Source organism: Choloepus didactylus, chromosome 14 (genome assembly GCF_015220235.1).
Source record: "Choloepus didactylus isolate mChoDid1 chromosome 14, mChoDid1.pri, whole genome shotgun sequence".
NCBI classification, from domain to species: Eukaryota; Metazoa; Chordata; class Mammalia; order Pilosa; family Megalonychidae; genus Choloepus; species Choloepus didactylus.
The window spans coordinates 6,421-29,240 of NC_051320.1; the positions used below are offsets into that span (position 1 = coordinate 6,421).

The following is a 22,820-nucleotide window of genomic DNA, read 5'->3' on the forward strand; positions in this document are numbered from 1 at the left end:
GGAACTTGTCCTGATGAGGCATAAGAGGCAGGAAGTTTTAGCAGTGGTGACTTGGTAGCTGGCCCAGCTGCAGCCTACTGGTGCTCCCACCTGAGAGGAGCGGGACCTATGCCTTCCCAAGCTTTGAAATTTATCAAAAACATTTTTTGCATTATTTTATTTTTGTTAATTAATGTTTTAATATTCTGCACCTATGTTCTTGTACCAGTGTGCTATCATGAAGTATTAACTAACTGAGGATCCTTCCATTTGGACTAAGTGATCTGAGTTTCCCTTTTCAACAGTGAAATAAGTATTCCTTGCAAGGAATAGAGTGGCCTGTGGAGTCCTTAATGATCTAACTCTGTTTAGAACAGTATTTTTCAGGTTGGAGGTGGAGGCAGAGCTCCCCCTGGGACCCTCCCCCTACATGAGAGGAGGGGAAGGAGGAGCATCGACCACCATCTTGCCTCATTCTGACTCACTGATGCCAGGTGGGCTTGAGGCTCCCAGGCCAGGCCCCTGTGGTACCCAGGGATTCCTTATTCTAGGATCGCTGCCCTAGGTTCCATGTAATTATGTTGTTTAAATAATCTGATAATACAGGCTAAATTAGTGAGCTACAGAAAATATAAATTTTGTACAAAATAATCATCTCTTCTGTTGGTCTCACATAGGAGTTGAAGTTTTAAACTACAGTCAGTATCATCCTTTACTCTGTATTCTGATTTACCTTAGTCTGATCTCTTTTTTCGCCTTCTTTAACAGTTGCTCTATGGAGTAATGCTGACTTTCAGAGCTGCAGAACTCTAAATCTGAGTGTTTAACTCTGAGTTTATTGTGGAACTATTAAATTTCCACACCTAGGGAACTCCTAGTATTCTCACCAACTTTAGGAACTCCCAATTTAATAATCCAAGCCCTTGATCTTGAGTCTGGCCCTTTTGAACCTTAATTCTGAAATGGCAAAGATAAGCCTACTTGTAAGTATGGTATGTGTAATTTAGCAATTTTTAAAAGTGTATATATATCTAAACAAATGTCTTTAAAAAAATACTTTAAAAGACATTTCCGTCAGGGTGTCTGGCAGAAAGGCTGCTTAGTGGAGGCCCTCTCACACCAGCCTTGGTGTCTTGTGAGTCTGTTTTTCCATTTGTAACATGAAGGGATTTGTCTTTTTTCCCAAAGTCCCAATTTTTATTTTATATACCAATGATAGCTACTGAGAGATGCTTTAGGAAACCTTGGCTGAGCCTCATGAAAAATCAGGCACATAGAAGTACAGAAAATCCAAACATGCTTCAGAACAAAAAATAAAATTGTATGTACTTGTAAGAAAGAGTTAAGTTTAGCTTTCACATAAAGACAATGTGGAGTAGGGAAAAAAGGAGGCTGAACAAGGCTGCCTCAAATGGGCTCTGTGGTCGGGAGGAGGTAAAAGGCCCTTGACATAAGCCTAGAGTTGGCTCTCTCAGATAGGCTTGACTATTTAAAATCCCAAAGGTGGGCTAGTTAGCTCTGTCAGACAGACTGTACCCTCTGGAGTATGCAGCAAATGCAGAAACAGGAGAGGGACTTGTGTTAGGCCCAGAATATAAATTTTCACTGTGTTCTATTGTTTCCCACACCTGCCATGTGTCTGCCTGTGCATCCTTTCTTGCAAGATTGTGAATAAATTCTTTTCTCCTCCACAACTGGGTGAGCATTTTTAAGGTATAATGCTTGTTTCTAACATACTGAAAGCATAACTTAATTTCTCCCCAAAACACACTTTTTCCAAAGGGCTATGGGAATACCAACTGGCAAAAGTAGTAGAATGAGCAGTTATGGTTAGACAGAAATGTCTGAATTGCTTAATACAGGATAAACTTACCAGTCTTAAAATGTGTGCATCTATTTTTAATGATCACTGAAGAAGTGGGAAGAGATTAGGATGATTCAATCATACTCTGAAAAGAAAACTCCCACTGAAGCTAAAACAAATTTACAGCCTAGGTCCCAGGAATCCAAGTTATGTGGCAATTAAATTATTCATAGTAGCACATAGCTATTATTTTCACAAGTTCATGCTTGGTGTAATAAGAGAATCCTGTTTTCGGAATTGCATGTAACCCCAGTTTACCAACCCATAGTTGGGTCACACATAGGTATGGAAAGAGCAAATGCAGAACCAGCCCTTCTCAGTCCAGCAGCTGATGGCCTCAGGCTGCAGCTAAGCTCTCTACTTGTTTGCCAACCCCCTAAGCACCTGTGAGAAGAGGGCCAGCACTGGGGAGAAGGCAGGCTATTTTGATTCATTCAGCACAGGTCAGGGCCCTCTGCAGATCTGCTCCACCAGTTTTCTCAGCTCCATGGGAAGAAAGAGGGATTTAAAATCCCCCCAATTCAAACAAAGTGATTAACACCCTGACTGGGAGCCCTAGAAAACAGGCATTCTTGCATTGGAAATGAATTGCACTATACAAGTGCATATTCCTTCATTTGCACGAGTTGTGATCAGTGTGATAAGCCTGCACTCGTGTGTAAATGTAGTGTTTAAACAAAAAAGGCCTGGGCAGTTCAAGTATTAAAGGAACTATACTGACTTTGGAAATTTGAAGTAGATAGCACTTCCCATCCCTATCTGTAAACTCTAATAATGAATTTTTATGGAAGTAAAGTCCACTCATTCAAATCAATTACAAAGATATGTGTGTCACACCAAAAAACATTTTCACCTATGCCAGCAGCCCAAAATGCTTTCAATTTTTCAAAGACAGTTTTTAATGCCATGGGAAAAAATTCTCATGTTGTTCAAGTTAAAATAAGAAAAGAAAGGTACAAGACCATATAAGCAGTATGAAGTAATTTTATATTATATATTGGAAAAAAAGACTGGAAGAAAATGTACAAAGTATTAAAAGTGTTGTTATCTCTGTATAGTTGGATAACAAGATACTGATTTTGCTAGGTTTCTGAAATTTTCAAATTTTCCAGGAAATTACCTATTTATTAAATTGGGAAAGTGGTGAAAAAATTTAAACAGATATGAAACTTCCTCATAACTATCAATTATTAGTAAGTATGTCCAAAAGAGTAGACTGGCCACATGACCTCCATGTTTCTCCTCAATGGAAAAAAATCCAAGAAAATTTTATTCCAGATTTGTCAGAAACAATAGTGTTGGAAAAGTTTTAGTTACGTTCTATCCCCCAGAAACTTCGGTAGTGATTCCTAATCTTAATACAGAAATTCCAACTTTTCATCTAAATTTTTAATGCTGTCTCAACTGCCTTAATTATTCTTGTTCTCAGAGGCTGGTTTAAGCAAAAGGGTAATTTACAAATTCTACCCTTCAGAGGAAATTTAATTGAAGAAGATTCTTTGAAGTCATCCATTTTTGGCAATTAGGTGATTGCTTTGGTGCATTAATCTCTTGTATCTTAATTTCCAAATATTTTTTTAAAAAATTTCCTGTTAAATAGCTATCAACAGTTCTATTATTTCAAAAAGATGCAGAGGTCAAGATTCAATAAGCACTTACTAAGAATCTATGTTGTAGCCAGGGCACAGACCTTCCTGGGGTTTGACACTTGTCCCTTCAAAAAGAGGAGCTTAATTCTCCCTTTGCCTGCAGGGAGGGCTAGACTCTGTCATGCTTCTCATGCACGGTATATGCTGCAGGTGTCAGGATGGGACTTCTAACAGGAGGTCATAAAAGGCACTGAGTTTCCTCCCAGCTTTCTCTCTGGAATCTCTTGCTTTGGGGGAAGCAGCATCAGCCACCCTGTGGAGAGGTCTTTGTGGAGAGGAAGCCAGGCCTCCTGCCCACAGTCCTGAGAGTGAGGGAGAGCCAAGTGGATTGTTTATATGATGGAGACCCAGTTAGCATTTTTTTTTAACCTTTGATTTTTTTATTTAAAAGTAATAAAAAAACTTAGTGACAAGTATAATAATTTAATATGTATATGTAATGCCAAGAATACATCCAATATGAGGGCACACTGTACTTTGGTTTGAGATTAGAGTTTTTACTTAAGTATTCTTATGGTTAAGAATCATCATCTGATAATGACACATTGCAATTCAAACATAGAATGATTTTGAAAATGATTTTTTCTATTTTTAATATAGTTTTATTTTTAAAGGGAAATTAGCGCAGCTTTAGAGTTTCCTTCTTGGTTCTAAAGATAGATTGATATATATATTTTGTATAAACTGCTTTGAAACACTGACATTATTTTGTTTACTATGATGTACACTTCTTTAGATTTATCATACTAATTACAAAACTGCTAACATCTGTGTTTCAATTCACCAAGAGAGTTGGAATTCTTAAAACATGAGGAGGGGATCTAGGATGGCAGCATAGGGAGGAGTGGAAGCTAAGAAGCCCCATAGAACAACTGAAAAAAAAAAACCAGAAACAACTAGTAAATAATCTGGAATAACTGCAGGAGGACAAATGTGACCATCCACTCATCATACACCAACCTGAATTGGGAGGAATGCCCAAGATCACAGCATAAAATCCGTAAGTAAGAACTGTGGATCCAAATTAGGAGACCCCCTCCCCCACAGCCCAAGCTACAAAGCCTCCTGGTGACAGAAAGAAGCTCTATCCCAGCAAGCGAATATAGCTCAGCTGAGCTCCAACTGGGGTTTTAATTAGTGACTGTGAACTGCTCACTACAAGGTATGAATCCCCAACAAGTAGAGAGAGGCTTTGGGTGATGACTAACCTTGGAGAGCCAGAGGGTTGCCTTGGACTAGCTCTGTTCCTTTTTCAACTCAGTGGAGAAAGCATCAGCCATTTTCAGTTCCCAGTTATGTGACCCAGACAGGGGTGTGGCACAGACAGAGACCACTGAAATGCCAATGACCTCCCCCTAGGTCATCTATATTCTCTAAGAGGAAAGGAGTGGGGCCCAGCTCTACTATCTGCCTTTCATCCAGAACTTACACCAGTCAAGAATTATAGGCTAATCTTTGCATCAGGCAGAGAGCACCCCTGGATGGCCTGGCAGCCCAGGGCTTCCTTTTAGGGATGATGCACACTAGTGACGTAGCACAGCCTTCCCTCAGCAGAGGTCCTGGAAGATCACAGCTGAGAAGGGGGGCCCACTTGGAAAACCCAGGGATGCTATGTCAACGCCAGTGGTTTGTGGGTCAGCAACAGAGAAAATCTGGGGCAAAACTGAAATGAAGGCTTAGACTCTTGCAACAGCCTTGAATCTCTGGGAACACCTGGGAGATTTGAATATTAAAGTGGCCCTGCCTCCCTGACCACCCAGACACACACACCACATTCAGGGTGGACAGCTCCAACAACAAACCTAAACTGAGTTCACCAGCTGACCCCCACAAGAATCATTTCCCCACACACCACAGAGGCACAGTTGGGGATAACAGACATGAGGGGTAGAGGTGACTTGCAGACACCATCTGCTGGTTAGTTGGAGAAAGTGTACACCACCAACTTGTATTTCTGAAAAATCAAATTGGTATTTTTTTTTTTTACAACTTGAAAGAACCCTATCAAGCAAAGCAAATGCCAAGAGGCCAAAAACAACAGAAAATCTTAATGCATATGATACAACCAGATAATATGGAGAACCCAATCCCAAACATCCAAATCAAAATATGAGAAGTGACATAGTACTTGGCACAATTAATCAAACAATCACAATTGAGGAATGAAAACATGGCAGAGGATATAAAAGACATGAAGAAGACTATGGAACAGGATAAAAGGGACATAAAGAAGACCCTAGAAGAGCATAAAGAAGAAATGGCAAAAGTAAATTAAAAAAATAGAAGATCATAGGGAACTAAAGAAATTGTTGGCCAAATTAAAAAGACTCTGGATACTCATAATACAAGATTAGAGGAAGTTGAACAATGACTCAGTGTCCTAGAGGACCACAGAACAGAAAATCAAAGAACAAAAGAAAGAATGGAGAAAAAAATTGAAAAAATTGAAAAAAATCTCAGGGATACAATAGATAAAATAAAACATGCAAATTTAAGACTCATTGGTGTCCCAGAAGGGGAAGAGAAGGGTAAAGGTCTAGAAAGAGTATTCAAAGAAATTTTGGGGGAAAACTTCCCAAACCTTCTACACAATATAAACACACAAAGCATAAAAGCCCAGCAAACTCCAAATAGAATAAATCCAAATAAACCCACTCCAAGACATATTCTGATCAGACTGTCAAATACTGAAGAGAAGGAGCAAGTTCTGAAAGCAGCAAGAGAAAAGCAATTCACCACATACAAAGGAAACAACATAAGACTAAGTTGTGACTATTCAGTGGCCACCATGGAGGCGAGAAGGCAGTGGCATGACATATTTAAAATTCTGAGAGAGAAAAATTTCCAACCAAGAATACTTTATCCAGCAAAACTCTCCTTCAAATTTGGGGGAGAGCTTAAATTTTTCACAGACAAACAAATGCTGAGAGATTTTGCTAATAAAAGACCTGCCCTACTTCAGATACTATAGGGAGCCCTACCAACAGAGAAACAAAGATAGGAGAAAGAGATATAGGGAATTTTAACAGACATATATAGAACCTTACATCCCAAATCACCAGGACACTCATTTTTCTCTAGTGATCATGGATCTTTGTCCAGAATGGACCATATGCTGAGACATAAAACAAGCCTCAATAAATTAAAAAAAATAATAATAATTGAACATATTCAAAGCACAATCTCTGATCACAATGGAATACAAATAGAAGTCAATAATTTTTGAATTGTAACTCCACTATTTACTTCCTACATGATATAAAATACACACACTCTAATGACAAATCTGTGGTTTTGAACTCAATGTAAAATACGTAATTTTTGACAAGAACTATATAAAAGTGGGGGAATGGAGGAGTATAGGTACATAGTTTATGTGTCCTACTGAAATTAAGTTGGTATCAAAGAAAAACAAGATTGTTATGGATTTAAGAGCTTAATTTTAAGCCCCACAGTAAACATAAAGAAATTATCAGAGAATATGACCATAGAGATGAAAAGTAGAGTATGGGTTAAGAGAAATGGGGGAAGGGGCAATGGGGAGTTAAGAAATGAGTGTAGGGTTGCTGTTTGAGGTGAAGGGAAATTTCTAGTAACGGATGTTGGGAAGGTGATAGCATTACAACATTATAAATGTAATTAATCCCACTAATGGAATGCTAGGGAGGGGGTGGAATAGGAAGATTTAGGCTGTATATATGTTTCCACAATTGAGAAAAAAAAAAAGTCTAAATAGATGACAATTGAATACCTAGGATGACCCTGGATGGGATCTGAGGATGGAGGAGAGGAGCCTCAAAGGGACACAGTTGAGACATAAGGAAAAAGAAATATAGAATGTAAGCTTTGTATCATTGTTGAATCTCTTGTACTTCTTAGCTGTGCTTAATAGGATTGCATAAAAGAGTGTTCTTGTTCATGGGAAGTGCATATGTGAATTATAGTGTTTGTTCAAGGATGTGTGCAGCTAGCTCTCATATGTTCAGAAGACAGAGCAATAGATGATGGATGATAGATAGGGAGAAAAGCAGGAAGGGAGGGAAAGAAATAGCAGTGTGACAACATGTTAAAGTTAATGGATCGGGGTATAAGGGGTTCAGGGAATGCTGGAGCTCTGTGTATAGGGTTTGTATTGTTTTTGCAACTGTTCCTATAACTTTGAATTTATTTCAAAATAAAATGTAAAAAAAAAAAAAACATAAGGAGGGATAACTTGTTGCAAAGATTTTTATAACTTGTAAAAACAGTATAAAATACATGTAGCACATTTTTATTTTTTTGTCCCCATGAGACAATTGCACGTCTTTCATAGCTCAGGTCCTTTTTCTCATCTTTCTTGCACAAAAATATTTCTCAGTTCTGTTTACTGACATTCAAGGATTTGAGCCCTCATATACTGTCACCACAAAGTTGTTTTCTTTTTAATTTAGTAAGGTATACTTCTGCAATATATTTGGAGTAATCCCAAAAGAATGTTTCTGTGACTTAGTCTGAATTTTTTCAAGTCCTTATCTGATTGCTGAACACTAGATCTTTGTAGAATCAAAATGATTAGAACTAAAATAGATTTGCTGTTTTTCTCAGGAGGAAAATGCATGGCAAGAAATATTTCAAATATCTGAAAAATCCAGGTACACAATCCTTTCACCAAGGCTAGCCACTCTATTTTTGGCATCTAATCAGTGAGGCATGTGTGCCAGCACTAGACTCAAGATGATATTGTTGGACAAAAATTGAAGACCAGGTTTTCTCAAAATTCACAAACCATTCAAAATTTAAATTGTAGATAAAAACAGGCAAAATATCCCTAATTCCTATTGTGAGAAGCAAATAAATTGATAGAGTAATTTATAGACTTCTGGCTTTTGATTTCTATAAAAAGATACTTGCAAAGGTATAAAGAAATGAGTAAAAAAAATTAAAGGAACTATGATTTACATTGCAATGTGTAATCAAGAGAGAATTCTAGGTGTCACTGTTTTTTCAAAGAATACCTAAAAAATTTGATTCACAGATTTCCCCTAAGTAAGCCAGTAGTAAAGCTAACTGATAAGTTAAATGCTAGATGGTATTAAGCCCATTAGCTTGTAGCAGCTATACTAAACACACGGTTTCTCTTTGAGACCTCAGGTCTTTAACAGTTGTTACAAAGTATAAGGAATTGTTTACAACTGGCTGCTCTTACAGTGGTGAACAATGTCTCCAAAGATCAATCCACATATAAACTTCTGGTGGTGGCAAAGAACGGCAGCAATTTATTGGTGACTATATGATCCATTTGGTATCTCTATGTGTGTGTTCAAATTCTTGCCAGAATTTGCCATTTGGCTTTTGGGTACAATAGATTGAAAATGAGATCTAAGAAAGCTTGGTGTCTAATAGCTCTGACTCTGTCAACTTGCAGTGATTAAAGGCATGTCCTGACTTAGAGGGAACTCCTGGCTGCTGGCCATTTGGAAAATGAGCAATAAACATGTTGTAAATTGTGAGATGAAAAGGATACTAAATTTGAGCCATCAATGTCAGATAGAGATGTGATCACTTGGCTGAGGCTATAGCACATGAAGTCAAATATGCATCTAGTCACATTTGAGAGAATATTCATGGTCTCTGACCATTTTTAAAATTTTTGCTTTCTTCAGAATTTGATGTGCTAACTATTGCACTCACCACTGATTACTTGCAAAATTAAATGTAAAAATGAAGTCCTTTGCAAGCATAAGGCTTGCTTTTTCTTGTCATTATTAAAAAATAATAAAGGTTTGGAAGTAATTATGACTTTTAGCTGTATACAGAGTGACAGCCTGCCCTTTCACAGTTTGATAACATAATACCTGCAGATCTAGGGTAAGGTAAGGAGAGAGGTTTTCCTTGTCATTTTTGACTACTTAAGTTTCATTTCAGAGTTTACATCCCCACATCAGTGGACTGCAAAGAACAGCCAGCAAGTTATAGTTTTCATACCATGCTTCGGCTACTTATCTTTTAGGACAAAAGACTTTTGGGTATGCAGGGTGAGAACTGGGTGTCAGCCAGATTAGACTCATACCTCCCTCCATCCTATTCCTTTCAGAAAAGCATTTGCTTAACTCTAGGGGGTTTTAAAGTTGACCTTTCAACTCCACAACACTATGAGTTTTAAAGGAACCAGACTTTCCATTTTCCATGTTTTTTAGATTCAGTTTTGAATTTTTGCTTGGGAGTTGCAGAATAAGTCTACTGGGAATAAGGCAAAGGTACAACCTGACCTTCCTCATAGGATGGATTTTCCTCAGAACTGTTTGGAGTTTGTCTTCTTGCTGCTTAAAATCTAGCTCCACACTGTAGGTAATACATGCACTGTTTCTGCACCTGTCTCAATTAGCTGTCTTGCCAAGTCTGAGTTCAAAAGTCCTTCCCAATGAGCCTCTCCTTTTTCCAGCTCCTGAATGACACCCACGAGCACTTTGATAGTTTCTTGGTGTGAACTGACCAAATTCTTCATCACCTGAAGCTGTGTTTCAAGTTCCCCCACTTCCCTCTGAGGCACGATTTGTTGGCATTCTTCACCCAAGGCGACCCCTGTCCAACACAGCTGGCTTTCCTCCCCAGGTGGGACTGGAGCCTGTGGGGCCTTTTCAGCACATTCAGTGGATGGGCTCTGCAGCAGGGGCGAGCAGGCCAGAGTGGTGCCTGGGTGGGCCTGGAGCCCCTCCAGATGCACTGCCCTCCTCCCCTCCTGGGCTGCCCCTGCTGGGCAGAAGGAGCACTCACTGTCTTCAGAGGAGTTTGACAAGGCAGGCTCGGGGCCCACTAAGGTGAGGGAGCAACCTCTGTTTTAAACAGCCTTTCTGTTGGCTGGTGGGGTGGACTCCTCCATCCCTGGTGTCCCTCTGTCCTGTTTGGCTTCCCCGTGTGGCTTGCAGTCAGGCTCTTTGGAAGGACGCCAAGTTGAATTTTGGAGAGGACCTTCTTGGTAGCTGTGCATATCGGGATTCTTATACAGCTCAGCACAGTTTATGCCTGGCAGGCTGGTCTACCAGTGTGTGCTGACTGTCTTTTTGCACCCCAGATGCACCCCAGTGGCCTTCATGTGTTTCCGCTTGCTCCCCTCTGTAGCATCCATTAGAAACTTCTGAAGGATCCGCAGCAGGAATGCTTTCGAGATTTTTTGTGCAGTCCAGAGAGAAGGTCTGGTAACACTTCTTCAGCTCCGGGGAGGTCTGCACGCCTGTGCTCTACATCACGTTGGGGATGGACCTCCGTGCGGGCATAGGCACGTATTCCTGATAAGCAGCTTTGGAAGAGACCACCTTGGCCTCCCTCTTCTAGCTCGGCTGTCCTGCAGAGAGCTGGAGGACCCTCTGCTCCTTCTGCGCCTGGCAGATACTCTTAATCCGCACCTGAGGGGCTTTGTTGCAATTTTTAATCTGCTGCTTGGGATTCAGGGCATATTTCATCTCCAGGGCAAGGAGGCAGGTGGTTCTACTTCGCTCCCTGAAGTTGCTTGCGAGTGTTCCCTTGCTGGTTTCCTAACTGACCATGGTTCCTTCCAGGGCTTACCGGTAAGTCGGGGTCCGTGCAGCGCCTGGCTCGGGGATGGCCCAACGGAGCACCCGGGCAGGGCATGCCGGCGGGGCTGGCGCGGAGGAAGGCTCTCCCCGGGGGACCGCCGCCTGTGCGCCCCCCGCGCCGCGCCGCAGCCCGCGTCCCTCCGGCCCTTCTCAGCGCAGCGCGGGGAGGCAGCCGCTCGGCGGGCTCCGGGGACACCTGCGCGCGCGCTTGGCAGGGCAGAGCCAGCCACAGCCACCCCGCGCAGCGCCCCTCCGGAGGCCTCATTCTCTGGCGTCGTCTCCGTGAGATCTCAGAGCCAGGCCCGGGAGGCAGTGGCGGGGAGGAGGAGGGAGCGCGAGGGAAAGGCTTTTCTGCTGTCCCGGGTCCCAGGCGCTCCGTGGTGGAGAGTGAGCCCAGAGCCCCTGCCTGCCGCCTGTCCAGTTAATATCTTGAGTGCAATCTCTTGAGAAACCTTGAGTCACCCAGTTAAGCTGATCCAGAATCCCTGACACACAGAAACTGTGAGATAATAAATGTTTACTGTTGTTTAAGCCATGAATAAATAAATAAATAAATAAAGGCCCCACCATTTCACACACTGTACCAGGATTGTGGGGTGGGTTTCCTCAAGAGGAGAAAGAGGGTTTTGACAGGTGAGTTGATATAATCACCCACAAGTCAGTTCTAGTTAGTCCTCTGCAGGAGAAAACCAAACAGCTCCTTTTATGCTACACTGTCAGTTTCAAGTACTTAAGAACCTAAACATCTCTGTTAGCTTTCAAATTATGTTTCTAAATATTTAGTTATATCAGTGGATGGGATGGGAAGGGGGGAGAGACAGAAAACCACACACAAATACTTTGTTTTCTCTTAAACCAACAGTCTCAATTGTCTAGGGTCACAGCTAATCAGGACAGGTTCATTCTCCTCAAACTTTGGTAACTAACTTCCCTTCTCTATCCCTCTCTCTCATGCAAGCTATATTGAATGTTTGGACCAACCAACCAAACAAACAAGCAAAAAGCAGTAACCTCTGTTCAGAGAAGAAAGAAAATCTTACTGGTTTCTGGCAGTCTAGAATCCCAGCTTTCCAAGAAACTCTAGAGGAAGAAGGTAGTTTTATACTTTGGTTGTGACATACTAGGAATTTTCCTTTCACGAATTCTAGGCAAAATATCCCATCTGATCCTATGCCCCTGAATCCGATTTCAAATTGCCCTTTCCTTACAAGGCCACTACATGCAATTTCTCCAGATCCAAGAATCTTGTCAGGAAATGCAATAACTTAAGAAAATGAGAATCCCTGTTTAGTCCAGGGAAAGATTATTGAAGGCAAAAGGAAAAAGAAAAAAAAAAAAAAAAAGCCTGAAATGGAGCCTGTTAAGGTCCAAGGAAATGATGCTGCCTCAATTTTATTGCCAGAAACTGTGTATTAAACACTCTTAGACAAGTCCCTCCCTCAGGGGACATTTGTTCATCTCTGTACCACCTCCCCCTCCCACCAGCCTCTAATGGAGCTGCCTTGGTACTATTCACTGTGGTCAGTAAAAGATAGAAGATAGGAAAGGCTACAGAATTACAAGAGCCACTTTACTTTTAAATGACCACAACTTCTGACTTTAATTGCGGAAATCAGAACCCATAATACCACATCCACATACCAAATTGGGTTTTCGAACCAAAAAGCCTTGAAATAACAAGCAGCCACTGTCTTTTCTTTTTACTCACCTAAGTACTTCCTTTGTAAAACAATGATTCCTTTTCTTTCTTTCTTTTTTTTAAAAAAAATTCTCCAGAGCCATGCAAGAGGCTACATTGCCTGTATCTGATTAAGTCCCTTTCAGCACTTATGATGCTGGTGAATCAAGAGCCCAATGTGTCAGCCTTGTTTTAAACATCAGAGCAGCTTAAAAATGAGAAGGTGTTACCTGAAACCCAAAAGCTAATGACAGCAATGGTTCTCCACCGGTATCTATTACAACAGACACCAGACCCTCCATCCTAGAGCCATGCAGTTTGAATTCAGGTGTAATTGTAGAGTGACACTGCAGGCAGGCCCAGTGGGGCTAATTCCCATTACTATTGTCAAGAATGTCATCAAAACACTTTTTGAACCTAAACCAAGTGCCTGATATTCATGGACAGTCTGAATCAGAACCACCAACCTTCAAATACCACACATGAGATGACCTGAATGAAAGGGCTACGCTTTGAATAAAACTATCAAATGGGTGATGGATTTGCACCCCTCCCCCCCTTCCTGAAAGTCCTTGGGCTCATTTAAGGGATCCAATTATTTCACCATAACACTGTTCTGTCTACATCAACTTGGTGTATAAAGCATTGAGTCATAAATAAGTTCTGCATCAACACTATTTTAAAAGTTTATTGAAGGGAAAGATTACTTTTCTACACGAAGCTTTATATTTAAACTTTTAAAACCCTCACAACTTAAACCTTAGTAAAAATTATATAGTCCCTTCCCTAAAACTGAATCTCTAAAACCCCAATGTTCAGGAAAAGAATAAATCATAATTCAATTTAAGAAAAATGGAATGGTGGTTGAGGGATAGGGTAATGGTTTTGGGGGTGACTTTCCTTTTTACTATGTAGACTACCACATTAAGATTTTGTAACAAGTGTGACTTTTGTATTTTTTAAAACCATCCTTTAAGGTATAATAGTAGTTTATGGAAAATGCTACATTAAGTATGGAATGAATCATAAATCCACTTGATGATAAAGGAAGAAAATCAGAATGCTTAAGGAGAGACAACTACCTCAAATTCTGCCATGCACTAAAATTAATCTGACAACTATATACACTTCCAATAATTGTTTCCCCACATTTATTGGAGAAAGATATCATGAAACTAATCCAATAGGAACAGATCAACCGCTTTTTTTGCAACAGTTTCAAAAGTTGTGATGGCAATATATTCCACTCTATTTGAAACAGTGTGCAATTTTAAATGCTCTATCCATACATTTTGGGCTTTCATGTATTAAAAGGGTTTTGATTATTTTAATTTGTCAGAACTTCTAAATAGTCACTTTTTTTTTAACCCATGTTCTTACTTCGGTTTTAGGTATCAAGGTTTGCCAAAGAGAGTAAGAATCTTTGTAAGCAGTAAAGTTTCAATGACCTAGAAGCCCTCTGTATATACCCCACTACTTTGATACCAGGTTATTTTGTTTCAGAGGACCTGCACTTTGCCCCACAAATGTCAACTTTTAAAAGGCCTCAGCTCTAACACACTGTTTGCTCCTATCTGGTTAGTCACTTGCTTGAGCCTTGTTTTATCTTGGTTTCAAGCAAGTCTTGTTTCACTGTTTTATTATGTTTCCATCAGTCTGAAAGTTGTCATACAGAAGGTAATTCCCAGTCCTCTTTGGAAGTGAACATTAGAGAGCAATGAGTGACAACACACTTATCACTGGCCCACTCCCCAGGCTTCTCCAGCACATACTCACATCCCTTGGCTGAGATGCCTTTTGAAGACAGGTCTGGCCTGGGAAGGTGGTGAGGGACCTGTCCACTGACTGCACCTGCAACAGTCTTGATGCCAATGCAAGGAAGACCTAAGGGACAACAGGCATAAAGCAGTAGGTGTAAAGATTCTCCTTACCTCTATGCACGCCTCTGAGGTCATCAGTGCTCACCCTCCACAGGCACATTAGATCACTGAGGGCCTCAAGGGGGCTCCCAGGAGAACAAACCCAATTCTCACTTGCCTGGACACCAGCCAGGCTCCACAACAATTATCAACATAACAAAATTCTTAAGTCACAGGAACATAATAAATGTTGCAGGATTCTGTTAAGGGTAACCCCAATATGCTCAAAATAACTTTCTTTAAAAATATTTCTTAACATAATATTTAGAATTAGCAGATGATAGTACACCAATTGCTCACTTAAGTTCTTAGTTTACATTCCATCTAAATATTTCTAGAGCAAGTGTTCACTACAATGGGCAAAAAATAGACAATGTATCCGGACCTAACTCTAAACCTTAAAATGGGTCCGTGGACCACTCTTAACCTTTGTATCCACAGCAATATAGTTAAATGGCTTTACCATGCAGAACTATGGCTTTCCCAAAAGGGTTGCAAATCAGTCTCCACATACAAACTAGCTTCTCTTCAAGTAGCTCCATTAGGGGACACTACAGTCAGTCTTGAGGGAGCTAAATTTTCCAGGTGGAGGAATTTTCCACACAGGCAGCTGTTGAAATCTTCTCTACATACAGCTCCTCTGCATTTTTTCAAAGTTTGGTTTTATTGAGATGTATTCACATACCATAGAATCATCCATGGTGTACAATCATATAGCTGTGTATTCATTACCCCAATCTATTTTTTTAACTTTTTCATTATACCAGAAGGAATAAAAGTAAGAATAAAAAACAAAAGTATAAAATAACACTTAAATCATCCCTCCACCCCACCCTAATTTTCATTTAGTTTTTCTCCCCATTTTTCTACTCATCCATCCACACACTGGATAAAGGGATAAACCTTGTGGATCACAAGGTTTTCACAATCACACTGTTGCCCCTTGTAAGTCAAGAGTCAAGGCTACTTTCTTGCAGTTTGATAGTTTCAGATATTTACTTCTAGCTATTCCAATACATTAAAACCTAAAAAGTGTTATCTACATAATTTGTTAATGTCCAACCACGTGACCTCTCAACTCCATTGAAACCTCTCAGCCACTGAAACTTTATTTTGTTTCATTTTGCATCCCCATTTTGGTTAAGATATTCTCAATGCCATGATGCCAGGTCCAGATTCATACTCAAGAGACATATCCTGTGTTGCCAGGGATATTTCAGCACTGGGAGTCAGATCCTACAAAAGGGAGAGGGCAGTGAGTTCACCTGACAAGTTGGCTTAGCTAGAGAGAGAGGGCCCTACCTGAGCAACAAAGAGGTACTCAGGGGGAGACTCTCAGGCACAATTACAAGCAGGTTTATCCTCTTCTTTGCAGTAATGAGCTTCATTAGGGTAAGCCCCAAGATAGAGGGCTCAGCATATGAAATACTCAGACCTCAGTGTTTGTGAAAAATCAGCACCAGTCCAGGTGAGGAAGTCCAATACTTCCACATTTTCCCCCAGCTCCTCAGGGGTTCCTGCATAAATATTTTTATTCTTTGCCCCGATTACTTTGGGATGTGCTGCTATTTCACACTGACCTATACAAACCTACCACATCTCACTTTCCTTACAAAGTTCCATGTAATTATGGCATTTGAACAAACTGACTGTAGAAGTCATATTGTTTAGAAAATATAGATCCTGCACCAGCTAAACATCTCTTCCCTTGGGCTCACGTGGAAGTTGAAGTTCAAAACACAGTCCGTATCATCCTTTACCTTTTGGCCGGATTTGACCTAGTCCTAACCAGATCTGCTACATTCATATCTGTAATTGACGTCTGGACACAGAATGATCCCTGATAGTAAGCAACATACTAGTGTTAACTATTTTAAAATTAATATTTTAACATATTACTTCAGAGCTGGGTATTGGTGCTGGAGATTTGTCAGAGGGCCATTCCACATGGCCTTGCAACCTTCAGAGCATCCTGTGTTGTCTCCTTCCAGGATGAGAACCCCCTGGGGTGAGGGGACATGGGCAGGGCAGCAGAAACACTTCCTCCTCACGCTCCTGAGTGTTGGTGTGGACACCTGATCTTGCCAGCATGCTTGCAGCATTGAGCTCTGTGTCTTGGGTCTGCTTTTTCTGCAGACTTGGGTCTGGGATTCAAAGTTCAGAGGCCATCATTTCTGACCCACTCCCATTTGGTTCCTGAGACCTGATCCTGGGAAGTTCCATATTTTCTGTGACTCATCTGGAATATTCTAGAGTCACATAGTAAAATTCAAAGAACATCAGTAAGTGAAAATATTTTAGAAGCTTCTAGAGTGAAAGAGAAGATTACTCACAAAGACATCAGATGTCTCAAAGGAAACCTGGGATGGCAAGCAAAAAATAGAGACAAAAATGTTAAGTATTGAAGTAAAAGATCATTGACTCCAGAATTTTATATTGAGCCAAATTGTCATTTAAATCTGCGAAGGTTATAAAAATGTTCTCAGGCACACAGGTTTTCATAAATCTTGCCAGGCAAAGACATGCATTGAAAACTCTTAGAAAGGGCCTACTCATTCAATATTGCACTGAAACCCTAGCCGAGGCAACAAGGCAAGTAAGAGGCAAACATATTGGAAAGAAGAATTGTAAAACTCTCTACTCCTACTCTCAGATGACACAGCTGTCAATGTAGAAAATCCCAAGGAATCCACAGAACAAGTCCTGCAGTTAATGAGTTGAGTATGGCTGCAGGGCTCACAGTCAATGTACATGCAACAAGCATATTTCTATATATTAGCACTGTAAAATTGGAAACAAAAATTTTAAAACCCAGTACCATTTACAACAGCTCCAAAAACTGAAATATTTAGATATAAATCTAAAAAAAATTTGAATTTGTATGCTGAAAATGTTAAAGTGTTGATGAAAGAAAGGAAAGGAGACGTAAATTAATAAAAGGACATATTGTGTTCATGGATAGAAAATTTCGAAGAGTGAAGATATGATCCACTGATTTAACACAGTACCATTCTAGACCTCAGAAGGATCTTCCTAGGTAAAGATAAGCTGACTCTAAAATGTATATGGAAAAGGAAATAAACTAGAGAACCTAAATCAGTTTTTTTATTGTATGATTCCGTTTACAACTAAATATCCAGAGCAGGCAAATTAATTGAGACCAAAAGTAGATTACAGGTTACCAGGGGCTGGAGGCAATGGATTACCAGGGGCAATGGGGAGTTATTGCTTAATAAGTACATAGTTTCTATCAGGGTGGTAAAACAGACAGTGGCAATGACTGTACAGCATCATGAATGTAATTATGGCACTGGGTTGTACATGCAAAATGGTTAAAATGACAAATTTCATGTTATATATATTTACCACAATAAAATTTATAAAATAAATTTAAAAGAATCAGCCCAGTGATGTTATTACAACATTTGGCTTGGTTCAAATGCTTTATACATTTATTTCCATAAAGCTGTCAATATGAAATGGGAAGAAATTCCAATTTATCCTTCTGATTCCTATTTGCTCTTATCATCAGAGGAGGTGCTTTCCAATCAGTCTTTTTAAAAGCAAAGTAAGTTGGAATGAGGTTGTTTCCCTGGTCAAAACCATATGCAATCACAGTCAACTTATTTCTGGAAAAAGAGAATTCATAGTCATTTGGCTTGGAGAGTAAGGAAAACAACTTTAAAGGCAATAAAAACCATCCATCCTTGTCTGAAAAGAAAAGTCCACAGCAGTACTGTCCCTTCAGCTGGGGGCAAGATACACTGGTAAGAAAAGAAACTTGTCTGAGGGAATATTCTACCACCAAGTAAAAGTGTTTATGGAAATTGTGTAATAACATGGGGAAATGCTTATGCTATGATGTCAGGCATATAAAAGCAGGATGCAAAATTTACATACAAAATAATCTTAAAAGATACTCATAAGCAAATAAACATTGAAAAATACACTAAAATGTTAATGATAGAGGTGAGATTACAACTGATTTTTTTCTCTTTATGTTCTATAGCATTTTCCAATTTTAAACAATGTGTGTATGTTAACATTGCAATGGCCAAAATGTTTGTTTAAAAAGAAAATACGCTAATTTTGTCAATGTTTTGTTCATCCTTCAAGATCTAGATGTCACTCTTCCCTCTTCCATAAACACCACCAGCTTCTATAGGGACTTTTCATCCTGCAAACTTTTAGAGTGCTGGGGGCAGTAATTTGATAATTTGGTAGGCACCAGGATCACCCTGATAAGATTTTTTTTTTAATTCAATTATAATGAGATATATTCACATGTAATACAATCTTCCATGGTGTACAATCAACTGTTCACAGTACCATCACATAGTTGTGCATTCATCACCCCAATCAATTTTTCAACATTTTCCTTACACCAGAAAAAATAAAACTAGGAATAAAAAATAAAAGTAAATCATCCCCCTCTACCCCACTCCAGGTCTCCTTTAATTTTTGTCCCCATTTTTCTACTCAACCTTCCATTCACTGGATAAAGGGAGTGTGAACCACAACGTTTTTACAGTCACAGTGTCACCCCTTGTAAGCTACATTGTTATACACTCATCTTCAAGAATCGTGGCTACTGGGTTGCAGTTTGATACTTTCAGGTATTTATTTCTAGCTATTCCAATTCACTAAAACCTAGAAAGTGTTGTCTATATGGTGCATAAAAATGCCCTCCAGAGTGACCTCTTAACTGCATTTGAAATCTCTCAGCCACTGAAACTTTATTTCTTTTTTCCTTTCTCTCCCCTCTTTGGGTCAAGAAGATTTTCTCAATCCCATGACACTGGATTCAGGCCCATCGCCAGGAGTCACATCCTGCATTGCGGGGGAGTCAGGACACTTGCGGGAGGGAGGGCAGTGAGTTCACGTGCCAAGTTGGCTCAGCTGGAGAGAAAGGGCCATATCTGAGCAACAAAGAGTTTCCCAGGGGAGACTCTTAGGCACAACCACAGTAGGGTGAGCCCCTCCCTTGCAGGAACAGGCTTCATAAGGGAAAGCCCCAAGATTGAGGGCTCAGCACATCAAATTTCAGTCCTCAATGTTTGTGAGAGTATCACTAATAAACCAGGAGGGAAGGTCCAAAATTCTACATTTTCCCCCAGCTCCTCAGGGGAGCCCTGCATGAATATTTTTATTCTCTGCCCAGATTACTATTGGCTGTATCACTGTTTCACACTAACCTGTTAAAACCTACCAGATCTCACATCCTATTCAAAGCTCCATGCAACCATGGTGTTTAAATAAACTGACTCCACAAGTCAAATTATTTAGTGTGCTGTAGAGGATATATATCCACCAAATAAACATCTCTTCCCTTGATCCCTCATAGAAGCTGAAGTTTTTAAAAGACATTTGACCTTATCTGTCCTGATCCTAACCAGATCTGCTTCATTCATATCTTGAATGAAGCTTTTTTAACAGCTTTTTAAACAGTTGCTGTGTATGCTAATACTAACATTCATAGCTGCCAAGCTCTAGCTCTGAGTTTCAGCTGTCACACAGATACCCAAAGTTCTGGAGACCAACCAGGTTATACACAAAGGAATCAGCATCTCAGAATCTGGGATAGCCATTACAGTTGAGGAATAGATGTGATTGCTGTAAGAGCTTTCAATCTAGGGACCATTACAATAAGTGTTCCTCTGATAAGCTGTGTTCTAAGATTCAATTCTGACTTTACACATTGTAGTTAGCCCATATTGGTGAAGCATTATAATGTTGTCTTTTAGTTTCTGGCATACTTCACTGAAAATGCTGTCTACAAGATCCATTCACCTCATTGCCTGTCTTACAGCTTCAGTCCTTGCAGTTGCTCAATATTCCATTGTATGCACACACCACAGTTCACCATTCTGTTCATCAGCCCATGTATCCTTAGGCCATGTCCACCCTTTGTAAATCATGAATACTGTCTCCATAAGCATCAGTGTGCAAATGTTCATTCATTTCCCTGCTATCCTATCTTCCAAATACATACCCCATAATGAGGTAACAGGACCCTATGGCACCCACATAGTTTCTTGTGGAACCACCACACTGTCCCCCAGATAGTCTACACCATTCTATCTCCCTACCAACAGTTAATAGGTCCATCCCTCTCTCAATATTTTCTCCAACACTTTTGTCCCTATTTATATTTCTCCTACAATTTTATGCAGATATATTCACAAAGCATACAATAACCCACAGTGTACAATCAATTGTTCATAGTATCATCATATAATTGTGTATTTATCACCATAGTCAGCACTTGAACATATTCATTACTAAAACAAATGTTTAGGAATAATAAAAAAGATAATAAAAATTAAAATAAAATAACATGCAGTACAATATAATAGTAAGGTCAGAAGACAACACCACTTCAAAGGATCCCATATTCCTCCCTTATATCCTCCTCTCATACACATTTAGCATTGGTATATTGACTTTATTACATTTAATGGAAGCATATTACAATGCTACTGTTAACCATAGACTCCAGTTTGTTTTGATTATGTTTTTCCCCAATACCATTGCTTTTGCAACACTTCGCATGGTTGACATTCATTTGCTCACCCACATGTAAAAACATTTTTATATTTGTACATTTAGTCACAATCATTGACCACTCTAGTTTTCACTAAGTTAGACAGTACCAGTCTTTATCATCTTTCTTTACCTCTGGTGTCATACATTCCCCTAGCCCTCCTCATTCAGCTTTACTAACAGACATCTTTGTTCAGTGTACTTACACTATTGTGCTACCATCACACAGTATTATGCTATCTATCTCTGGAACTATACAATCAATCCTGTTGAACTTTCTGCAGTCCTTCAGCATCAAATGTCCAATCTCTACCCTCTTACATCTCCTGATAACCTGTGTTCCCAGCTTTTCACTCTCATTAATGTCATTTTGTGTTTGCTCAAAATGTCATTTCATGTTAGTGAGACCATGTAATGTTTGTCCTTTTGTTTCTGGTTAACATCATTCAACAAGAAGTCCTCAAGGTTCATCCACATTATTATATGTTCTGTGACTTTGTTCTGTCTTACGGCTGTGTAATATTCTGTCATGTGTATATATCACAATTTGTTTATCCACTCATCTGTTGATGGATGTTTGGGCTGTTTCCATCTATTGGCAATAGTGAATAATGCTATAAACATCTGTTTACAAATGTCCATTCATGTCTTAACTTTCAGTTCCTCTGAATATATACCTAGCAATGGAATAGCTGGGTCATATGGCAAATCTACACTTAGCTTCCTGAGGAACGACCATACTGCCTTACAGAGTGCCTGCACCAATCTACATTCCAACCAACAGTGAATAAGTGTGCCTCTTTCTCCACATCCTCTCCAGCACTTGTAATTTTCTGTTTTTTGGATAATGGCCATTCTGAGAGGTGTGAGATGATACCTCATTGTGGTTTTGATTTACATTTCCTTAATAGCTAGTGAACTTGAGCATTTTTTCATATGTTTTTGAGCCATTTGTATTTCCTCTTCTGAAAAGTGCCTGTCCATGTTCTTTGCACATTTTTTAATCATTTGTTTGTCTTTGTCTTATCAAGTCTCTGATGTAAAAAAGTGTTTAATTTTGAGGAGATGCCACTGATGTATGTATTTTTGGTTGTTGGGCTTTGGATGTAAGGTCTAGGAAAGCACCTTTTATCACAAGATCTTTAAGATATTGTCCTACATTTTCTTCTGAGTCTTATGGTCTTAGTGTTAATGTTTAGGTCTTTGATCCATTTTGAGTCAGTCTTTGAATATAGTGTGAGATAGGAGTCCTCTTCTGATCTTTTGGAAATGGGTATTCAGTTCTTCAAATCCATTTATTGAAGAAGCTGCTCTGCCCCAGGTGCTTTGGCTTGACTGCCTTATCAAAGATCAATCATCTTTAGATGTGAGGGTCTATATGTGAACACTCAATTTGATTCCATGGTCAGTATATCTATGTCTATGCCAGTTCCATGCTGTTTTGATCACTGTAGCTTTGTAATATGTTTCAAAGTCAGGTAGTGTGAGGCCTCCCACTTCATTCCTCTTTCTCAAAATACTTTTGGCCGTTTGGGGCACTTTGCCTTTCCAAATAAATTTGGTTAATCCTTTTTTCTAGTTCTGCAAAGTAAGTTGTTGGGATTTTATTTGGAATTGCATTGAATCTATAAATCA

The 22,820-nt window shown here is 39.6% G+C and overlaps 1 pseudogene; it reads right to left on the minus strand.

Moving 5' to 3' along the window:
• Positions 1 to 9,630: 9,630 nt before the first annotated feature.
• LOC119509530 lies at positions 9,631 to 11,100 on the minus strand (annotated as a pseudogene).
• Positions 11,101 to 22,820: the final 11,720 nt, after the last annotated feature.